This window comes from Ambystoma mexicanum, chromosome 9 (genome assembly GCF_040938575.1).
Source record: "Ambystoma mexicanum isolate Mex_15411 chromosome 9, UKY_AmexF1_1, whole genome shotgun sequence".
Lineage (NCBI taxonomy): Eukaryota > Metazoa > Chordata > Amphibia > Caudata > Ambystomatidae > Ambystoma > Ambystoma mexicanum.
In genome coordinates, this window is record NC_090931.1 from 190072362 (window position 1) to 190095941 (window position 23580).

The following is a 23580-nucleotide window of genomic DNA, read 5'->3' on the forward strand; positions in this document are numbered from 1 at the left end:
CCCAAGTATGGCAGATTTACAAACACAATTACACTCAGAGTTGCAAATATCGCACAAGCTATAACGATGATTTTAAAAATGTTTTTTGTTTTCCCCAAGATGGCACAAAAGTGTCACTTCTTTAATGCCGGTCTTGTCATCCTGAAAAGGAGCAGCGTGTGCTTGAATGCAGGGAGACTCTCGTGTGATCAGTTTGAACCCAGAAGTATGCCGGGAAGGTCGATTTGCAAACTCATACATAGCTCCAAAGACATGACCTCTGGTGCCTTTCTGAGTGATGATTGGCTGTCTGCTAGTTGGCAGGGCAACAGATGCATAGACTTTGCTGTTTAAACACTGCATGGGCCAGTTTGAACACTGATGGTTTACCATAGACCTTGGGACAGCAGCCAGGAAATGAAAGCTCAGGGAGCACCTCTGCCCTGCATCTTTCATGCAGCATACTGGGTGGGGTGGCCACTCATAGCCCCCCCCTAGGTGAATGGTGGGGGACTAAATCATCCCACCCACTCCTTTTCCTATGCCCCTGCATAGAAGCACGACTACTATGTTGAAAATCCATGCGCTTCCATAGACCAAAACCCGAAAGTTAACCGTGAGAAGAGCCTCCTTTGGGGCGGCCGGTGCGAGCATTGGAGTTGGGCCTCTTACGCTCAATGTACTCGTACATTCAGCCAGGCTGCCTCTCAAGTAGCGACTTTAACGGATTCTTTGGATATAGACTGTATTTATTGGATTCGAGGAAATCAGGATTTCAACTTCTGCATGTGGACACTGGTTAGAAGTTAGTGTTGATAAGAGTGTGTCCGCAGAATGGCAAAGGGCTTAACCACCAGCTTAAGAAACAGTCCATGATTTATGAGTTTCTTCTTTATGAGTTTGCGTTCCCAAAAGAAATGCATTTTCTGTCCCTAGATGTTCACAGAATGAACCTGATTTGGGGTTGGCAGAAAGGAGACAGTCACGAGGCCTTCGTGTTAAGAACAGGGATGCTGTGACAGAGGAACAAGGGTAAAACCTCATAACGGAGACAATCATACCTCTGCCTTCGAGCACCTTACACAGAATACACGAGAACAAAATGCATATATTGCGACGGTTTAGCTTGCATTTATGAAACTGACCCAGAAACTGATGTTCTTGGCAATCCATCAACCTTTCTCTTAAACTCATGATACTGGAACTTGTCTTTCGGATAATTTAGCAACATTTCTCCAGGAATGCTGGAGAGGTGCACAATATGTGCTCTAGTGCCTCTTAGATTGGCCAACTGCCTAGGATGAGCTCCTGCCAACCTACCGGAACATGGTGAGTCCTCCCTGCACTGCCCCCAGGCCGAACATCAGCTAGCTGGTGGTGGCACCTGGCCCCAATGGCCATCCCAATCCTTACCCCAAGAGGTAGGAAGGGTAATTCATGACAGGACTCTGGGCATTGGAACAGTTCTCTTGCAAGTTTGACGTTACAGGGGCAAGAATCAATAATTGAACCTCTTAGCTAAAGAATGAAGGCATCCGGGATGATAGCTCAGGGGCAACGTGCTCGCCTTGGAAGCAAGACGACACAGAGCAACACAGGTTCGATCCCCAGGTCCGCGCTTAGAAACCTCTGGGTATTAAGCACGTTATAAATAACCTATCATATCATATCCCATGGCATCTCATGATTTGAAATTGAAAGTAAAAATCCATGGCCCTGTGAGTATATTTTGAGAAGGCAGGGTCAGAAAGTAGAGAGTCATTACAATGCCATATGTCAAGCATTTAAAAAAGGGACATAGCTTCTGTCCATAAACAGAAGATCTGATCAAGAGATTACTTCTGAGACTGGGTCAGTGCCTGCGATGGGGGGAAGGCCAAAGAAAGTAGGTGATGCTATAAGAGTATATGTCATTATTTGTGATCTACAGCGTAAGTTGTAAAAATGTTAAATGGGCCGCTGACAGGTGACTGCTGCAATCTATCGACATCCTGAAATCACACTTTCAGGCACTCCACCTGCATATAATCCTGTGCCTCACTGAGTTTGAAATGACTAAACACACCAAAAGACTGGTATCTACAAAACAAATACTTTTTAATGCACATCTAAGTATGACATGTAATACATACGTAATTAACATATGGGAGCCCTGATAAAATGCAGAAGTGAGAAACACATTTAGGTTTTTTTAATGTTTTTTTTGTCTCTTTCAACTCTGTTGATTTCAATGTGTTCTTTACCATAACCCAATGAGTGTCCATTGAGTCTGTCTTCTTATCTGAAAAAACCCACTGATAACAATCACATGCTAGATATCACAAATAAATACAAATACTGCATACACCAAAAGTATAGCTCACTGCTCAGACATTTCTAACAGCCAAAAATCGATTTTATGTTTGAATGTTCATCAACAAATTATTATGATGTGGGCCTGAAAGGACGAGTACCAAGAGACACTAAGCAACGCAGGATCTCAGGGTTCCTCAGGGAGAGTTAAAGAACCCCCTAATTCAACTCGCAGGTTACTGCAGCCTCATTAATCCAAAAATCAGAGCGTGCCTTCACCCTTGACACAAAAAGTAAGGGAGTCCTTACCTTGGGATAATGGCATAATCCCAATGGGAATAATCCTTGCACTCCGCAGTGTCGTCAGTTCTCTATTTGCTATAAGACTTGCTGTTGTAGGAGTAGAAAGCAAATTATATATCATATAGGAAGCAAGCCCCTAACCCTTGCTTCATGACCTAAGAGATGAAAGTTGGCCGACTCGATGACCCTCTGGCATTGTAATCTGGCAGCGGGTATCTTACTCGTCATGTGTTTGACTGCAGAATTGTTTGTATCCAAGTTGCCCGACTGTCTCTACAATGTGTGATGTACATATCAAGCTTGCTACCAAAATAGCAATTTACTTCTGAGAGAGTGGGAGTAGGAACTCAGGTTCAGAGGCGTTGCTAGGGATGGGGGGGGGGTCTGGAGGCTATAGCCGAGTTTTGGGTTGTAGCCCCAGATAGAAGCTCAGGGGCTACAACCAAAAGGCTAGCTAGCCCCGAGTCCTGACAGTCCCAACATTAGCCTAGCCCCGGATCTTTTCCAGACCTAGCAACAGCCCTGGTTAGGTTGCTCAGTTCGCGGGCTTTGCCTAACAGTGTGCGCCCACATTCCCAGCAAGCTTTTACCACCTTGTGCCACATAAACCTCCTCACTAGTCTATCAACATGTATGTGTGTCACAACATTGCATTTATGCCGTTCAAGTTTTTGCTATAAAAATGTTTTATCTGAAAAGGATTTCACCCTCGACTTTAAACAGAGGATCCCACCGTTGATATCAGAGGGGTGCGAGATCGATTCTTGGCAGCATTGGTAGCAGCAGGCGGTGGGCAACCAGCGGCTTTGAGCCTTTTAAGTCACTGCACCTCTTTTGATGCAATTCTTGGCAACAGAGCTGCATTGCTGTGGTAGTTATGGCTCAGCTCTATTCTAATTGAGGTCTTTTATCTCCTCGTGTTAAGCGGATACGCGTAGGGTTTGACTATTCCTGGCTCGATCTGCTATCGTGTGGGGTATCACCCCATTACTCTGTAGACCATTACTGTGAAGTAGAAAACATTGAATCATTTACAACGAATGTATGCAAACATATAGATGGAGGTTGGGTTGGGGTATTCATTAAAATTGGCGGGTGTAGGGGGGGTGCGTGGTCTCCTCCGCATTTATTCTCACATACATGTGTTGTAAAATATTCGATGTATTCGGATTTGCAGTCATGGATGCGTTGTTTTCACATAGATCCTCGTGTGGCATGTGCCGCAGGGATTTCTAATCTGTGCTGGTGCTCCATGGCCGAAATCCTTATGTGATGTAGGCTGGCTCTGTTGCAATGGGGAGAAAAGGGGGACTAGTGGCCCTCAGGGTCAGGTGGAAGGCAATTGTGGATGTTGACAAAGGCAAGGAGGAGAGAAAGGGGACTGGTGGCACTCGGGATGAGGTGGGGGAATTGCGGGTAGTGGCGCGCAGCATGGGAGATAAAGGGGGCTGGTGGCACTTGGGATGAGGTGGGGGAGTTGCAGATAGTGGCGCGCAGCATGGGAGATAAAGGGGGCTGGTGGCACTCGGGATGAGGTGGGGGAGTTGCAGATAGTGGCGCGCAGCATGGGAGATAAAGGGGGCTGGTGGCACTCGGGATGAGGTGGGGTAGTTGCGGATAGTTGCGCGCAGCATGGGAGATAAAGGGGGCTGGTGGCACTCGGGATGAGGTGGGGGAGTTGCGGATAGTGGCGCGCAGCATGGGAGATAAAGGGGACTGGTGGCACTCGGGATGAGGTGGGGGAATTGCGGATAGTAGAGCGCAGCATGGGAGATAAAGGGGACTGGTGGCACTCGGGATGAGGTGGGGGAATTGCGGATAGTAGAGCGCAGCATGGGAGATAAAGGGGACTGGTGACACTCGGGATGAGGTGGGGGAATTGCGGATAGTGGCGTGCAGCATGGGAGATAAAGGGGGCTGGTGGCACTCGGGATGAGGTGGGGGAATTGCGGGTAGTGGCGCGCAGCATGGGAGATAAAGGGGGCTGGTGGCACTCGGGATGAGGTGGGGGAGTTGCGGATAGTGGCGCGCAGCATGGGAGATAAAGGGGGCTGGTGGCACTCGGGATGAGGTGGGGGAGTTGCGGATAGTGGCGCGCAGCATGGGAGATAATGGGGGCTGGTGGCACTCGGAATGGGGTGGGGGAATTGCGGATAGTGGAGAGCAGCATGGGAGATAAAGGGGACTGGTGGCACTCGGGATGAGGTGAGGGAATTGCGGATAGTGGCGTGCAGCATGGGAGATAAAGGGGGCTGGTGGCACTCGGGATGAGGTGGGGGAATTGCGGATAGTGGCGTGCAGCATGGGAGATAAAGGGGACTGGTGGCACTCGGGATGAGGTGGGGGAATTGCGGATAGTGGCGTGCAGCATGGGAGATAAAGGGGGCGGAATTGCGGATAGTGGCGTGCAGCATGGGAGATAAAGGGGGCTGGTGGCACTCGGGATGAGGTGGAGGAATTGCGGATAGTGGAGAGCAGCATGGGAGATCAAGGGGGCTGGTGGCACTCGGGATGAGGTGGGGGAATTGCGGGTAGTGGCGCGCAGCATGGGAGACCAAGGGGGCTGGTGGCACTCGGGATGAGGTGGGGGAATTGGGGGTAGTGGCGCGCAGCATGGGAGATAAAGGGGACTGGTGGCACTCGGAATGGGGTGGGGGAATTGCGGTTATTGGTGCGCAGCATGGGAGATAAAGGGGACTGGTGGCACTTGGGATGAGGTGGGGGAATTGCGGGTAGTGGCGCGCAGCATGGGAGATAAAGGGGACTGGTGGCAATCGGAATGGGGTGGGGGAATTGCGGGTAGTGGAGAGCAGCATGGGAGATAAAGGGGGCTGGTGGCACTTGGGATGAGGTGGGGGAATTGTGGATGGTGGCACGCAGCATGGGAGATAAAGGGGACTGGTGGCACTCAGGATGAGGTTGGGCGGGGGAATTGCAGATAGTGGCAGGCAGCATGGGAGATAAAGGGGGCTGGTGGCACTTGGGATGAGGTGGGGGAATTGTGGATGGTGGCGCGCAGCATGGGAGATAAAGGAGGCTGGTGGCACTCGGAATGGGGTGGGGAAATTGCGGAAAGTGGCACGCAGCATGGGAGATAAAGGGGACTGGTGGCACTCAGGATGAGGTGAGGAAATTGCGGATGTTGTTATGGGTTGGGGTAGAGAAAGGGGGCTGGCAGCAGTCTGAGGGGGCTGGGGAACTGTGGATGGTGGTGCATAGCATGGGAGATAAAGGGGACTATTGGCACTTGGGGTGAGGTGGCCAATGGTGGACTTTGGTGCGAGGGAAAGAAAGAGGCCTGGTGCCATGGGGAATGGAGAGAAAATGGGGGATGTTGGCACTGGTGAGGCCAGGGAGCGGGGAGTGGAAAATGGTCAAGCACTTACCTTATGAAGCAGCATGCATCAAATGTGCCCCTCCACTCTACCAACGCCATAACAGGAAGTGCTTTGACTCCCTGGCATGCCCTAGCCAATCAATGAGTGGGGGAGGGGTGGGCAGCAATTCAGACAACAGCACTCCTGTATGTGCCATCACATAAGGGAAGAATGTTTTATTGTGTTTACTTCTTGTAGTCGTCATGGGTGCTGCAGGCAGAAGCTAGGCTTATTGTGGGCCCTTGCTTTGGGTAGGCATTGACCCTGAAAGAGGGTCAAGAAAGTTCTCCAAATTTGATTCAGGCCGGCCTGAGCCTCATATGGCAGGCAAGCCCCAGACAATACCTAAAGCTGGAGCTGGTACTGGCTGGATCATGCCCTATGCTTGCCTTTGAAAAAGGTCCGTCATATGAAGCACAAGACAGTCATTATTCACTGCTGCCTGAATGTGTACCTTACCAGGACTCGAATACTAAAATATTCGTGTCAGGATCATAAACATGCCTGGACTGGGAAACGCGAAACTTGCTATAGGATTTGGAATGCGGAGAGCTCACCAGCCGTCTCCCAAGAGTTCCCAGCGGCCTCCATATCCGGTCCTAAAGAGTGAATTCCACTCCATGTTTTCAGGCTATGCACACAAAAGACATTTCAATACAATGAATCTCAATAGGAGTCATTCACATAGTTCCCGAAAAGCTGGTAGGATTGAGAGCTCTCAAGTACCGTCCATACAGACCCTGCCTTATACTTTTCACCTGGAGGGGCAACTTGAAATTCAGACTGTGTGGCCGCATTGCGCCCGCCTGATGCACGGTCCACTCTACATGTACACGATAGCTTTGGCTAACCGGGCACCTCTAAAGGCTGTAATGAGGCTTCTGTCAGCTGTGAGTGCACAGGCTGGAAACAGCTTCCCGAGCAAATCCTGAGGCACCAGGAACACAACAAATTCAGGAAGACCCCAAACTCCAGCTGGTTCAACTTTCCTTTCTTAAACTATCCTCGACATGCCTCTGATTGGTCCTCTAGAAATCCTGCACTCCCCCATCTGTTGTTTTCCACCTGTTCTCTATTCCCATTGGAGCACTCGCTCTGGTGGTGATGGTGCGGGGTGCAAATACTGTTACACACACACACTCTCTCTCTCTCTCTCTGTAGTCATCCACTGACAGCTCAGCCCAACACCCTATTATGATATGATATAATATGATATGGCATTTATAACACGCCTGCACACAAGTGTTTCTAGGCGCAACAAGACAAGGAGGGGGAAACATAGGGAGGACAAAAGAACGATCTTAATAAGACTTGTGTCATTCAGATCGCACAAGCGCACGGAAGGGCAAGAGAAGTGCAAAGGGGGTTAGAGGGTGGAGATGTGCACGTAATCAAAAGTGCAGCCAGCAGGTGGCTCAGTGCAGGTAATCAGAAAGTGCAGCCAATGGGTGGCTAATAAGTGCACAGAGAGAGGGGACTGTAGGGTTACAGATACAGACCACAAGTGCTGAAGGAGCCAAGAGGCAGTGCGGGGTCAAACTCGACAGGCAGGGACCTGGATCCAAATTCAGAGGGAAGCCAGATGACCAGTGCGTGGAGCAGACGGTCATGAGCATGGGGGAGGAAAAGAGGGAGCGGAAGTTAAGAGGAAGGTCTTGAGTTGCTTCCGGAACCGGACGTGGTTCTGCTCAAGTTTGAGAGGCAGGGAGGCTGTTCCAGAGGGAGGCCCCAGCCGAAGAGATAGATCTGCCCCCAACTCTCTACTTGGAAAAGCAACTGACCCCCAGAGAGTTGGAGCTGGATGAGCGGAGAGTTTGAGATGGGAGATACCTAGCAAGAGAGGGTTGGAGGTAGTGCGGTCGCAGACCCCAGAAAGCCTTGTGGATGATGCAGAGGATCTTGGACTTGATCCTTACTCCCACGGAGCCAATGAAGAGGTTTCAGAGCTGGAGAGCTACGATCCCTGGACTTGAGACCAAGGACAAGTCTTGCAGTCCAGGTCTGGAAAGGTTGTAGAGGACGGAAGTAGAGGCAGGAAGATTTAGAAAGAGGCTGTTGCAGTAGTCCAGCCTAGAGAGGACCAGAGCTCTGGAGACAGTGAGCTTCTGGGGGAGGGAGAGGAAGGGAAGAATACCTCTGAGGAGGTGCAGCTGGTAGTTTGACTACTTAGAGGAGTGGGAGATGTGAGAAGAGAAGGAGAGGGTGGAGTCGAAAATGAACCCGGGGTTCTTAGCCTCAAAGGTAGGGGCAGGAAGAGGACCCAGAGTGGGCAGCTAGAGAGAGAGAGGGAAGGAGGGACCTGGTGTTCTGATGATGAGGTTCTCCGTTTTACTGCCATTAAGGCAGAGATCATGGGCAGCACACCACTACTGGACTGTGGACAGACGTTCTGGAATAAGAGAAGGAGTAGAGGCAGCCGAGGGGAGCCTGAAAGAGAGCTGGGTGTCATCCGCATAACACTGAAAGTTGGAGCAGAGAGCAGCAATGTGGTGGGGAAAGGGTGCCAGGCATTGGTTGAACAGCCAGGGGGAAAGGGTAGACCCCTGGGGAACACCACAGGTAGAGAGAGAGATAGAAGAGAGGAAGGACCCTAGTTGGACCTGAGAGGGACAGTCAGTGAGAAAGGAGGTCAGCCAGACCAGGGCCTGATCAGTGATACACAGGTTATCACAGAGACGGTTGAGCAGGATGGCATGATTGACAGTGTCAAAGGCAGAAGAGAGATCAAGTAAGGTGAGGATAGAGGATAGAGGGGGTATTGGAATCAAGGTTGGAGAGCATGTCTTCATGGATGTTCAGGAGAGCAGTTTCCATGCTTCTGGCAGCTCTGAAGCCAGACTGATGGTCACAGAGAAAACCAACAGATTCAGTGTTAAGGTTAAGCTGGGAGATGGCCAGCTTTTCCACGAGTTTGCCCAGGAAAGGATTGATAAAGATCGGCGATAGTTAGCCTAGAGGAAGGATCGGCAGAGGGATTCTTAAGAGGGGGGGCACAAGGGAGTGCATCGGGGAGGGGAAGGTTACAGTGGCAAAAGAGTGATTGCAGAAATCGGCCAAGGCTGGAGCAAGGGTGTGGATGTGGTCCTTGATGGTTCTGGAAGAACAACAGGGAAGAACCTGTTTTGACAATACTTTCGTAGATCGAACTTGTCTAGAAACATTGTCAGGGGTGAACAAGGAAAAGGAAGAGAAAGGAGTAGGCGAGGTGGCCATAGGAAGGCCATGAGTGGAGGAGGAGGAAGAAGAGGCAGAGAGGGAGGACAGGATGTCCTGAGTTTTAGAGATGAAATGAAAAGCCAAGGCTGTACAGAGGGCCTGGGAGGGAAACGGAGAGGTAGAGACTGCAGCAGGATTGGCCTCCTCCTAGCAGATTTTGAAGAGTTTGGCTGAGTTAAAAATGACATCATGTCACTGAGCCCTCCCACCCTAGTCCCGTTCTTTGCTTTTACCTTTGTTTTGCTTTAATCCTTTGCATTGAACTGAAGATAACCAAGACTACAATGCCCAGAACGCAGTTGAAAGGAAAAATGAAAGCCCAGGACGGGGGCATGGTATCCCAACAACTAGGAGTCATCTAGTAACCTTGCTCTGCTGCCCCCTCTGAATTCGATTGCACCCCAATACCTCATCGGTACCCTCTGTATAGCTCACCCCAGCCCTGTTTAGTGCTACTTTGTTCATTAATTTGATCCTATACAAGTCCCACATATACGCACAGTAGATAGACGCATGTTTTTCCACATGTCGCACAATACAGTCCTCTTTAACATAACATTGGAAAAAGCAACAGAAAACATGACCCTGCACATACTAACTACTTAATGCATTCAGCGTAATAATGAACACACAGGGTGGGCTGCATGCTATGCACACTGTGAGATCGCACACATATGTTGTGTCGTTCATCAGATACAACATTGCATAGATTGTGTAACACATCGTGCAGTGGCCAGTTGTTGTTCAGACCCTGTTGATGGCAAAAATGCCAACATTCTGAAACACCTGGGAGGGAGATCTGGTCATAGAAAGCGGGAGAAATTAATGTTCCCATAGGATTGAATTGGGGTTTGTACTATATTAGGTGGGAGAAAGTGAAAAATAGCAATATTTTTAAATGAAAAATAGAGAGTTCCTGCCTCAAGGTTGCCATGTATGCAATGGGCATGTATTGAGTAACACTGGACAAAACACACACTGCTTGACCGTGCAGGTCCACCTCTGCTTCCGAAAAACAGAGCATGTCCCTGGTGATAAGCTGCATTGAGCTGCGAGGCGGTCGGCAGATACAAAAGGAGGCTTGTACCATAAAACAAGACATTTCCTCGCTGATGTGATCTGCTTGAACTGTAGGCAGGGCTTTAAGTGAGCAAGAGCTAGCCAGGGTTCAATCCCGGCAGGGTCCAAAAAATATGTGGCCTAGTGGTGGGGGCTTCTCTGGGACTCCCCAATTTCATTTATCTGCTGAAAATCATTTGAGAAAGAATACTGCTCTTCCCCAGTAGATGGCTCTATCACACACATTTTGAATCACAGCTTTATTTATTTATTTTAAGATTTGTAAAGCGCACCAAAGCCTCAGGCATCAGGGCGCTGGTTGCAAGTAAACGGTACATCATACAGAAAGAACAACAAAAACAAAGTAGACAAAAGCATAGGGATCAGCTTGCAATACATTTTTATATGGACTTCTTCACAATAGAATGGTTTACCCTTTTTTTAATACAGGGGAGACATTAATACCTTAACTGTCGTATTCTGATCTCATTTAATTTTTATATTTGACTATTTTTAACGTAGTCATTTCTTGACTGCTAGTGAATTGTATTATATCGAACTAGCCTTTTTAAACAGATTTTACTACCGATCATGTCAGGTAGGCAAACTCAACGGTGTCTGTTAGGACACACCTTTACCTGCGTAGACCTCACCTCTTTTAAAGGTACCTTAGCTAATTGTGATTCTTAAGTCACGCAAAATACTTCTCACGCCCTTTCCTCAAATATTATTTCACAACTTGTTTGGACTCTCCCTAGCCCCACAATTTCGTGTTGCGCTGAACGCGCAGTCGCGAGGCTTGTTCGGATGCTTGTCACAGCAGAACTGTGTGAAACAGTTGATACAGCGCAGCATTCCTCCCTCCCTTGTCCTAGTGTCCCACACTAACGAATTCCCCATATTCAGTGTTCCCCTATCCGCTCCTGAGCTTATAATGACTCATGGGTGGTAGCTCATTGTTAGTACAGTGTTGTTGTTAGATTTCCAAATTACTCCATGTCACCCGGAACACTCTACTCCAGTCCTGACCTTTGCTTTTACTTTTGGTTTACTTTAGCCCGTTGTATTCAATCAAAGTAGACCAAGAAAACAATTCACAGAATACAAATTATATTATATGATATGATATGATATGGCATTTATAATGCGCCTATGCACAAGTGCTTCAAGGCGCTCCACATGATGGAGAAACAAACCCCCAGGCCTAAGGCATATCCTCCCCCCGACCCCCACCTTCCTGGTGGCATATGTGCCTCCAGTGAGATGCAGGGACCAGGAAAAAGGAACAGAAAAAGGAAAGAAGAGAGGCTGAGGCTGGAGGCTAGAGACACAGTGGAAGTATTCTGAGTCCAACAGTGAAATTAAGAGAGGGACAGACTGTTAAACATTGACAGAAGAGATGGGTGAAGATTGAGGAAAACCATCTACCCCCCCCCCCCATCCCCTTTGAGTCCTCCTCCATCCCAGCGTGCTCCCCCTGTGGCCTGCTGGGATGACGCTGCTTACTAATCAATTTGAACAAAACTGTGCATGGGAGTGACTGCTGGCTGAGCAGTGCACTGCTGCTGCTCACTGCAGGCCACGGGGCGCTGCTAGGCAATTGAAACATGGTTCACTCTTTACACACATCCCTTCTGTTTCTGCGCCCCCTACCGGCAGTGCAATGATAAGTCAGAGTCCTGCTCCCCCTGTGGCCCGCCAGTCATTAGAGTTATTAAACCAGAAGGAGACTTTAAGGGTACATTTTAAAGTATGTGTATATGTGTGTGTGCATGTTTCAAGTAGTATGCAATGTGTTGGTTTGCACACGTTTGAATGAGTGTATGCAGGCCTGCCTGTGAGTGAGTCTGTGCGCCAGTGTGTGTGATTATGCATGTGCAGGTTTCTGTTAGTGTGGGTGTGACTCAGTGTGCATGTGCACATGTGATGGGTAATTGTGATGGTTACATTTGTTTTGTTTGGTGGTGAAGGGGACTGGACCAGCATCAGGAAAGTAAAATACAATGACATTGATGGCATATATTGTGAGCACATCATCTTCAAAGCGATTTACAGAATGGTTGTTGGCACATATTGTGGACGTACCTTCATAAAATGCAATTCATAGGGACAGTGCTGGCATAAATTCTAGGTGCAGTATCACGCAGCAGATTTACTGGAGCAATACTTTGATATTGTGGGTTCAGCATCATTAACGTGATTTACCCAGGTAATAGTGGAATATATTGTGAGTGCAGCACCATTACAGTGATTCACAGTGCAAATGCTGGCCTATATTGTGGGTGCACCATCATCAAAGGAATGTACTGAGGCAATGCTGACATATATTGCGTTTGGGCATCATGATTGTGATTTACAGTGCCGATACTGCCATATTTTGCAAGAGACTGCTTCTTGAAATGATTAAAAGTGGCAATGCCGGAATATATTGTGGCCACAGCATCATGAAAGTGATTTACAAACCAATGCTAAAAAAACATGGTGGGTGCACATTCATCAAAATATTTGCCAAATTTGAGTGATCTGCAATCTATTGCATTTTTTCATGTGTTACCCTAGGGAACAGATTGCACATTGTAAAGCTTTTTAACCCATTTATTACAAAAGATTGTGCTATAAAATATACTACTTCAAACCATTATTTGTACAAATGTTCTTGACGGGCAACCCCCCCGCCCCCTTCCAGAAACTCCTCCATTATTTTAGGCTCCCTCTCTCTACTTGGTCGCTCACATTAATTTGGGCAAATATTCATGCCCCTCCACTAAAACTATTCACCAGCCCAAGCTAACCGCGAGTCATTTAGAATGCCATTCGCCCTGCAGCTGCAAAAGCTTCCTCTGCCACTGACCCAGACTGGAAAAGTGAAGAGGAGAGTGAAATACAAGATATGATATTTGATTTGTATCGCGCCCATACACAAGTGTTTCAGAGTGCGAGGGGCAGAGTGGTAGAACAGAGAGCAGAGACAGGTTAAGGGCAGAGAGAAACATCACAAGACGTTTTGGAGAAACTATTCAGAGTACAATACGTTTAAGGGAGAGGCACAGACACGTGGGAAACCGAGAAAAGGAATAAGATTGAAAGAATGATACTAGTTTTGCAGGGAAAGAATGCTAATGCTAATGTTATGTTATGTTAAAGGTACTTGTATAGCTCACCGTCACCAACAGACTTGGTCCCCAGGCGCTCTGGTGGATCTGTAAACGGACGGTGGGATCGGTTAGTAAGGTGAAGAGGGAGTAGGATAGTGAGAGGAGTGGTGTACTGTTGGCAGCTTCAACTCGGTAGACACCGGGTGCTGAGCTTTGGTGCGTATATTGGATCGGTGTCAGTCCGCATGTGCTGTTGGTGCGGCTGATGTGTTGTGGTGTGGTGAAGCGCATGCGGCTTGTTGTGCGAGATATGGTTGTGTGAGTTTTTTGTTAGATAAGTATGCAGGGAGTTTGAGCTTAAATTGGTTAGTGGGTATATTACATTTAACATGCTAACATTCACAGTTCTGTCTAAGTGTGGTACTTGCTGATGTACATAGTTCCGTCTGAGTGTGGCACTCGCTAACCTTCACAATAATGCAAGTTTGTATTGGTTTTTGCCGCCACGGCCCTGCTCTGTAAATAATAGATTTCACCGTGAAAGGTACGCTTTCACCGGTTGAAAAGGACAAGATGTGGAATTGGTTTCCCCAGCATTGAGACCTGCAGCTCCCAAAAGAACTCTGCAGCAGGTGCATGAACCCAATGATAAATAGTACTCGTACGTTACAAACGACAGGCGCATTAACGCAGCAAGCCAACTTACGAGCTTCCCGTTGAGTCGGGAGCCTGCACTTTCACGGGTCCTTGTTCTGGGGTGGGGGTGCCCTTGTCGTTCTTCTCCCCGCCTCTATGGTGGCTGCGAAGGGTCACACACTGCAGCATGGCACGAAAGCAGGCAGAGCAGAAAGAAGAAAGTGCAGAGATGGGAAAGCAGGGAGGACGACAATAGAAGCAGGAGAACGTCCGTGGCTAGCACCTCTGCCGGAAATGGGGAGTTCACCCAGCAGGACCTGTCAGCTCAGACACAAACTGAGCTCTGTTTGACGAGCGCCGGACTCTGCCCCAGCCGAGCGGCTTCCCAGGCTGCATCGCGGCTCACCTGCTCTGAAGGGGTGCAGTGTTCTGAGCCGGTGCGTTCGCACACCTGCTGCAGCCCCTGCACTGCAGTGAGAGGCCAGGGTGCAGTGCCAGGCCCCTCCAGCTTGCCTCCACACACATGGGACGCGATGGAAGGGCCTGCCCTTTCCTTGCAGGGTTTTCTGGTTCACTGACTGCCGGTGCAGCTGCTGGGACCCGCAGTGCTGCACTGATGATGGGCAGTTCTGCTGGCTCAGCAGAATGCACTGAAGGGCGGCGGGCGCCCCCTTCAGTTCACCTGCAAAAACTGTCGAAAGAAAGGTTGTGTCTCCCGGAAACCAGATTAGCGCGGATTGTTTTCAATAAATCCCGTTAACCAGTTCAGATGAATACACACTGGCCATCGGTGGCCTGGCTGCTGCTTGACGCAATTAGTGGAGGCCGAAACCTGTGATGGCATGTTTTGATGTGGGACCTTGTACCAAGAGGGGAAGCTCTGCTGTGCAAGTGTCCTGTAACCAATGTAAGCTAACTCTACACATTACCACCTTGTGGCAGTTAATTCATGCAATGACCTCAACCTTCTACCTCTGTAAGTAACCACTGTAATCCATTTTCTTAAGATCAAAGCGCCTAGATGTCCTTGGGTTTTGTGCACTATACAAATGATTAAATAAATAAATAAATAGAAAGGGTCTTGAACCGCTCAGTGGACCCAAGCTGAGGGTGCACAGTTTGTTTAATAAAATTTCCAGGGTGCCAGGAGGGAGAGGCAGTGGTCAAAGTGTACGGAAATAAGTAGTAGAACTATGGCCCCTACTGGCCTGCCCCCCTGCCCCCTTAAAGACCCCATCACCACTCCCCCCCACTCACAATACAAACACCCAAACACATGTACCAGCTGTTCACTGCAGTGCACTGAAAGTGCAAGTTTCAACTTCTTCCTACACATTTATTTTTAGACGAAACCATTCAGGAGCCATTTCTTTTTAAAATAAAAGTATAGGAACAGTAAAACTTAAATTTAAAAAAGTAGAGGAACACCGCTCCCACCCACTTCGACCACCGAGGAGCAAACTCATAAGGCCGGGACCTGAAAGCGCAGTGCCAGCTCTGTGTGGGCCACTTTAAAGACGTAGGGGCCTTTTTTTTTTTTAAAATAAAGGATCCTGTTTCTGGGCTTAGTTACGCCTCATCTAAGTTAGACCCAAAAACATTTCCCTGAAAACTGGATTCAAATTTGCTGCATGTGAATTTAGGTGGGTGTTGCAGATGGCGGAAAAAAGGTAAGCTGTGCCGATTCACAGCCAATAGGAACTTGCAATTATTAACAGAAGAGCCACTGAGAGAGGCATTAGCTTTGCATGCATTTATAAAAGAATGCAAGGGATTTCCTGAGTACATTCATTGGTTCCCCGACTTAGAGGAGAGTTGCTGGGCCAATAAGAAGATACTAGGTAAATAAAAGCTGATGAATGAGGCTGGTCCAATAATGTTAATCATTTATCTCCGCTGAAGAATTATAGAGAGTTTGCAACACAATCATTCAATATCTTGTCCCCTGGAAATTATGTTTAGTCTCTCAAGATAAGCAATTGCATCGTTTCATAATGACTTGAGATTTAGGGCCCGATTCGTGGAATTGTTTGCATGGTTCAAAGTGACTTTGCACTACTGAAAAGTGACTTTGCACTAATGAAAAGTGACTTTGCACTGCCGCCACAAACCCTGATTCGTGGAACTGTGCAGAGTGCATTTTTGCAGTGAAAAGTCCATGCAAAGTCAGTACAAAGTTATTTTCGCAATACAAAATGACTTTGCAGTTCCATGAATCAGGGTTTGTGTCGGCAGTGCAACGTCACTTTTCAGCAGTGCAAAGTGACTTTGAACCGTGCACAATATTCCATGAATCGAGCCCTAAATCTCAATTCATTATGAAACGAAGCAACTCCTTATGTTGAGTGACGAAAACATAATTTGTTCGACTTTATTTTCTTTACACTTTTGACTACTTCTCTTCCTCAATTAATCTCCAAGACAACCAAAGGCTTGAAGAAAGATTAGTAAATTACAGCTCTCCGCCTCCCAACAAAAAGTCAAAACTTTAAAACAAAAATGGGGCAGGGAACTTCAAAGTACAATAGAAGACCGCAGATGTGAAACCACTGTCTTCCCTCCAGATGAACAGTCATAATGACTACCGCAGAAAACATTACACTGGGATTTCCACACCTTGATGTGATTACAGAACTCTCTATGAGGACATGTAGCGGTATTAGATGGGTGGGGGTAGGGCTGGGACTTCATTTCGTGCATATGGGTCAGCTCAAACATCACCAGCCAATAGTCAAATATCTTTCCCAAAAATGAAACAACGCAGAGGTTCCCCTTGAAAATGCTCTATATGCCTTTCTAGGGATTTCTTTTGCACCGAGGCCCTTTGTCAACCAATGGCATTAACCTCCATCAGCTATTCTATAGAGTGAACTCATGGCGAATTAACATTCTGAAATGAGTCTCCTGCCGCAGTTTATGATATGATATGTCATTTATAACGCGCCTGTGCACGAGTGTTTGTAGGCGCAACAAGGCAAGGAAGGGAGCACCAAACAACGATCTTACTAGGCCATGTGTCATTCGGATCGTGCAAGTGCAACAGCGCAAAGTGCAGGGGGAAGAGCAGGGGGAAGTGTGGGAGAGAGGGTAGGGGGAAGTGCGATCAAGGTAGCAAGCTCTGAGTAGTGCAGCCGGGGTAGCGCAGCTCTGGGTAAATTCTAGGAGGCATGGGGCTGTGCGGTTCAGTTACAGCCCATGAGTGCGGTGTGCCCAGAGGCAGTGCAAGGGGGACTGGTCATGGAGGAACCTGGCACCCGGTGAGGCTCTAAGGGTACCAAGCAACCAGTCAGCGCAGCAGATAGGAGGTTAGCAGGGAAGCAAGAGAGAGAAGGCAGAGGAGAAAAGGCGGGTCTTGAGCTGCTTCCGGAACTTCAAGTAGTCCGGCTCAAGTCTTGAGACGGGCAGGGTGGTCGTTCCCGACGGAGGGACCTGCAGAGGAGGGAGATCTACACCCAACTCTCTGCCTGGAGAAGCGTCTGACCTTCAGAGAGTTGGAGGTAGCACAGCAAAGGGCCCTAGAAGGAAGGTATTTTGAAAGAGAGAGTTGGATGTAGTGTGGTCCCGGGCCCCGGAAAGCCTTGCGGACGATGCAGAGGGTCTTGAACTTGATCCTTGCAGCCACTGGGAGCCAGTGGGGCGATTCAGGGCTGGAGAGATATGGTCCTTGGGATTGAGGCCAAGGATAAGTCTTGCAGTCATGTCCTGGATTAGTTGCAGAGGGCGGAGAGTAGAGGAAGGCAGGCAGATTGAGAAAGAGACTGTTGCAGTAGTCCAGCATAGAGAGAACCAGAGCTCTGGAGACATGAGCTTCTGGGAAAAGGTGAGAAAAGGTAGAATACCCCTGAGGAGGTCCAGCTGGAAGTGGGACTTCTTGGCAAGGTCCGTGATGTGAGGAGTAAAGGAGCGAGTGGAGTCGAAGATGACACCAAAGTGTTTTCCCTCACAGGAAGGCGAAGGAAGAGGGCCCAGGGAGGGCAGCCAGAGTGAAAGAGGGAAAGTGGGAGCAAGGCTCCCAATGAGAAGGATCTCTGTTTTACTGGCATTAAGGCAGAGATCATTAGAGGCGCACCAACCCTGAATCACAGAAAGACAGTCAGGAATGAGCGAGGCAGTAGAGGAGGCTGAGGGGAGCCTGGAGGAAAGCTGAGTGTCATCCCCATTACACTGAAAGTTAGAAGCGAAGGTGGAGATCAAGTGGCCAAAGGGGTCAGACAGGCATAGAAGAGCCAGGGTGAAAGGGTAGAACCATGGGGGACACTACATGTGGAGACAGAGGTGGTGGAGAGAAAGGACCCAAGTTAGACCTGGGAGGGTCAGTCCAGGAAGAAGGAGGTCAGCCAGGCCAGGGCCTGATCCGTGATGCCCAGGTTCTCAGGGAGTTGATTGATCTGGGTGGCGTGCTTGACCATGTCGAAAGCAGAGGAATGATCAAAGAGGACGAGGACAGAGGGAGAGCTGGAGTTAAGATTAGAGAGCAGATCCTAACGGGTGTTCAGAAGAGCAGTTTCTATACCTCTGACTGCTCTGAAGCCAGACTGATGGTCATGGAGGCAACCAACAGATGCAGTGTGGAGCGTAAGCTGGAAGATGGCCAGCTTTTCCAGGAGTTTTCCCAGGAAGGGAGTGATATAAATCGTGCGGTAGTTTGCCGGACAGGTAGGATCAGCTGATGCCTTTTTTAATAGGGGTTGCACAAGGGAGTGCTTGAGGAGAGAGGGGAAAGATCCAGTAGCAAAGGATTGATGGCAGAAATCGGCCAAGGCTGGACTGAGGGTGGCAATGTGGTCCTTGATCATTCTGGGGGAGCAGGGGAAGACCTGTTTGGTCGACATTTTCATAGATCCGACCTGTCTAAAAACATCACCAGGTGTTGTCAGAGAGAAGGAGGAAAAAGGAGGAGAAGGAGAAGCGGCCAGGGGGGCCAGAGAGAGGTAGAGGGAGGGGAAGAGGGGAGCAAGCACAGGATGTCCTGAGTTTTAGTGGTGAAACGAGAAACCAGGCCCGTACAGAGGGCGTGGTAGGGAATAGGAGACATGGAGACTGCACTAGGATGGGCCAGTTCCTTGCATATTTTAAAGATTGTGGCCGTGTTATTAGAGGCTGCAGGGACGCGGGCTTGGATAGGGCCACACTTGGAGTGGCCGGAGAGTCTATATGCCTTTGGAGCAGGCGGCAGGCCAGTTTGTCAGAGGATGCGCCAAAGCCCTCCACTTCCTCTCAGACACCCTGCACTTGTGTTTCAGGGAGCCGAGGTCAGAGTCATACCAAGAATTGCACTTGGAGGTAGGCTTCAGGTGGATTCTCATGACAGGGTCAAGAATGTCCAGAGTTTTGGAGATTGAAAGCTGCAGGTTAGAGAGGGCTGTGTCAGAGTGTGAGTCGGCCGCAGGAGTAGGAGGAGCAGAGAAGATAGAGGCAAAGGCATCCACTGACACTCGCTTCATGGGGCCGAATGACTGAGAAGGAAGGTGGCAGTGTTTGGGAGGGCCTTGCCTGAGGGACACGAAGAGTCAGGTGAGAGGAAAGCAGGAAGTGGTCAGTCCACGAGAGAGGAGTAGAGAGAGGGATAGAGAGGGGGATGTCTGAGGAGATGAGAACATTCAAGGTGTGTCCGGCAGAGGGTGTCGGACCAAGGGTAGAATGGAGAGAGAGAGTGTCGCACAGGTTGCGGAAGAGCACAGAGGAGAAATTAGAAGCATCCAAGTGGACGTTGAGGTCTCTGAGAAGGAGACATTGAGAGGTAGAGGCAAGGAGAGAAGAAGCTAGGTCAGCCCACTCTGAGAGGAAGAGGGTGACCTGGCCAGGTGGCCTGTAGATAGTGCCCACAGTAAGAGAGAGGCCAGGAGAGATAGAGAGCCTGCAGACCCGAAAAGATTCAAGTTGTTGTTCCCTGATCGCCATAGCGATTTTTGAATTTTTCCTAGAATGGTTGATATGTCTTCCATTGGCATCAATTTACCATAATCTTAGGGTTAGTAGAGGGAACATCACAGGCTCTTTGACCATTAGTGACATCCAGGAAGAGACTCACATGACCTTTGCACTAATGACATTGCAGAACATCACCAAAGTGGCTATATCATTGTTAAACTGAGTCTAATGTGTATAATTAAACTTTAAAATCTTGCTGGTTATAGCAGGCAGTTACACTAAGTTGCTAAAACCCGCAAAAACTAAAGGCATCCTTATTTTTAGAAGATCCCTTGCCGGAATAGTTAAACGATGGGGGTTGTAAACTTGTTGCAGGCCACAACAAACATCTGATCATCACAACCTGTAACTACACCCAGCAAATGCCCCTGATGACATGGGGCCTCATTAGGAGTTTGGAGGTAGCCATGGACCTATTAGCTCCATGGCTGCCCCCAAACCGGTCTCCATTACCGGGTTCCTGCAATGGGGACTTACCGGGTCATTCCGACATAGGAGGACCCGGTAAGTGTTCCTTGCAGGAACCATTCCCCATTCTCATTTGAGCCCCCATAGGGCTCATGGGAATGGGGAGGGAGGTAACAACGGGCACATTACAAGTGTCCCGTTGTTACCTCCCTCTTCCCCTCGCGGGACCCGGAAAAGACGTCTGGTTTTACCAGACGTCTGATCCAGGCCCCGCAAAGGGAACCTCGTAATCAGCCCTGACGGAATAAAAGGGGCCGGTCCCTTACCGGCCCCCTTCATTCCGTCAGCGCAAGGGTCGTAATGAGGTCCATTGACTCTGAATCTGATTTGTAATTCGGGGTGCTCTGTTTTCCTAGTTCTCCTTTCAATTTTCTTTTGCACTGAAGCCGCTGTAGCTTGCAGGAGGGTTAGGGGGAGTAGAGGAAGGAATGGGGGATAATTGCTGTTTTCTTGTATTAATGTAAAGTCCAATAAAAATGAGACCTATTTTCCTTGAGCTTTACATGTCCAATTAAGTTTCATTTTGCTAGGTTATTATTACAGCAAATCTTTAAAGAGGTACTGATTCTTAAATATAGTAAAAGAATAAACAAGCCGTTCAGCTTGCAAAAAGAAGTGGTCCCGTTAGTGCCATGTCGGATGCCATACTCTTTCACAAGTAGAAACAAGCACTGTCAATGCTAACAGTTGTGGCTTTTGTGTAGGCATAGGAAAGGCATTTGCCAGGCACAGCTGTCATGGTATTAACTGGCCATTGATGGTAGCAGCTGCAAAATGGTTTGAGGACCTCAGTATATAATAGCAGTGCCTGGCAAATGACTAATACTTATACACTAGCCAAAACTATTGGCTTTGTCAGTGCTTGTTTTGAGCAGGACTTCAGTGAAGGACACACAGGGGCCTCATTACGGCCCTGGCGCTGACGGAATGAAGGGGGCCGGTACGGGACCGGCCCCCTTCATTCCGTCAGAGCCGATTACGAGGTTCCCTTTGCGGGACCCGGATCCGACGTCTGGTAAAACCAGACATCTTTTCCGGGTCCGACGAGGGTAAGAGAGAGGTAACAACGGGACACTTGTGCCCGTTGTTACCTCCCTCCCCATTCCCATTTGAGCCCTATACGGGCTCAAATGGGAATGGGGAATGGTTCCTTTAAGGAGGACTTAGCAGGTCCTCCTATGTCAGAATGACCCAGTAAATCCCCATGGCAGGAACCTGGTAATGGAGCCCGGTTTGGAGGCAGCCATGGAGCTAATAGCTCCATGGCTGCCTCCAAACTCGTAATGAGGCCCACAGAGTGCTTATAAATCGAGTGGCTGGAGGCAGACCTAGTGAAGAAATTTTTGTTACACCAGCAGCACTTTTACAGCTCCAATCAAGCTATTAACTCTCAGAAGACTGCTTTGAGAAAACGCTGCCAGGCACCACGAGCACACAGTTTGATGGTAAGGCTTGATAAAGCTATTCCAGAGATATCCCAGGAGGATATGTTTTGGGCGGGGAGGGAAGGAAGTGGGTGGGAATGGCCACATAGATTAGCATAGTCATGAGCAGTCATCAGGTAGGAAAATGATTAAACCACACCCACACAGTTTGTGTCCCTCCTCATATGCCATTTCTCCCTAGCTGTGCTCTAATGCAATAGTTTCAGGTTATATTTGGCGCTGTGCCACCTAATAGCCAAAATTAAAGAGAGGTCAAAAAATGAAAGGTGCCTTTGTATGTGGAAAAAAGTCCTATTAGCTCAGAAAATAGACTCATTCTTTTGGGGATAACTAATATCTCTATTCATTTCGGACGTGAGCGTTTGTCACCAGAAGGGTTGGGGTGACCTATATGTCCCCAATGTCCTGCATGTATGGAGAGGGGTGAGGAGGGATATAGCCCCTGCGTTTTCGGGAGCGGCGAGGGGAAATGGGGAGTGCAGGAATAAGGATAGGCTGGCTCTTGTGGTTTTCTGTCCTCATTTACATATGGTAAAAGGGCCAGAGGGGGCGTCTTTGGAGCCCCACACTCTGTAATCTGCCAGGGCCATCTTTTACCTTTAACTGTATGTGTTTAGAAAGCCGAGAGTCTCTCTCCATCCAGCAGCATGGGGCCATTTTATGAGAGCAATCTCGGTGCGAAATATACACTTTTTAAACATCGTCTCTACAGATTGTGAAATGTACCAATACACTCCAAATCAGTCGTAGTGTAACTGTTTGCAAAACTCACATAACATAGGGCCTCATTCCGAGTACGGCGCTAACCAATGGCGCTATTAACGCCTTGGTTGACGCCGTACCCGGACCGGCAGCGCCTTGGTGGATGGCGGAATTACCGCCCCATTCCAAGGTTGGCGGGGCGGTAATTCCCCAATCCCCATTTACCCTTCCCCATTCCCATTCTTGCCCCATAGGGCATAATGGGAGTGGGGAAGGCGTCAATTACGCCACCGTAAATTACGGTGGCGTAATTTACATCAAGGTCCCTTAGCGCCATGGTTTTTAACACCTGCTAAAAGCAGGTGTTAAAACCACCATGGCGCAAAGGGAACTCGGAGTATGGCGGTAAGGGATTACCGCCACCGCTCTCGTTAGCGGTGGCCGCTATCCCTTACCGCCATGCTCGGAATGAGGCCCATAGTGGTGAACTATCACTACAGTTGTTCATGGGGGCTGAAGCGCTCAAACCTCAGCAGTTCAGCTCGGGGTCACGTGCGTTGGGTCAGTAGCAAGACCCCCAGGCTTCAGATTGTGCAGGCGCCCTGCTTTCCATCCTGCTAGGAACCATGGCTGCAGGGGAGAGAGAAGGCATCGCCCCTTGCCTCACACTGATGCCAGTGCTTCTAAAATGAGCACGAGCGCAAGTTCCGCAGGAGGCGCGGTTTTTAGCATTTCCAGCTGTGCGTTTGACGGCTCAATCTGGGCCCTGTGGAGCAGGGGAAATGCAAAGGTCCACGTGCATACCCCGTGAAGATCTATGTAGAAAACCAGCACTGGCAAAGCCAACACTTCTGAATGTTATGTTGGCACGGGATGAGCATTTTGCAGTCACTCCCATGATGGCACCACCTGGCCATGATATAGCAAATGGTGTGAGTACCTGGGCATATGATGGCAGTGCTTGTCAAACGCTCATCGAAGGCCTATAAAATAGCCACAAGTATGGCTTTGCCAATCCTTATCTTTAACAGGAAGGCAACGGCACACATATTGCCTAAAAAGCAAGAGGCTGAAGCC

The 23580-nt window shown here is 48.8% G+C and overlaps 1 protein-coding gene across 1 annotated transcript in view; it reads left to right on the forward strand.

The window, feature by feature from the left end:
• LOC138487858 (FXYD domain-containing ion transport regulator 6-like) overlaps nt 1-23580 on the forward strand; it is a 246205-nt gene that overhangs the window by 169751 nt on the left and 52874 nt on the right. The gene's annotated exons all lie outside the window — the stretch shown is intronic.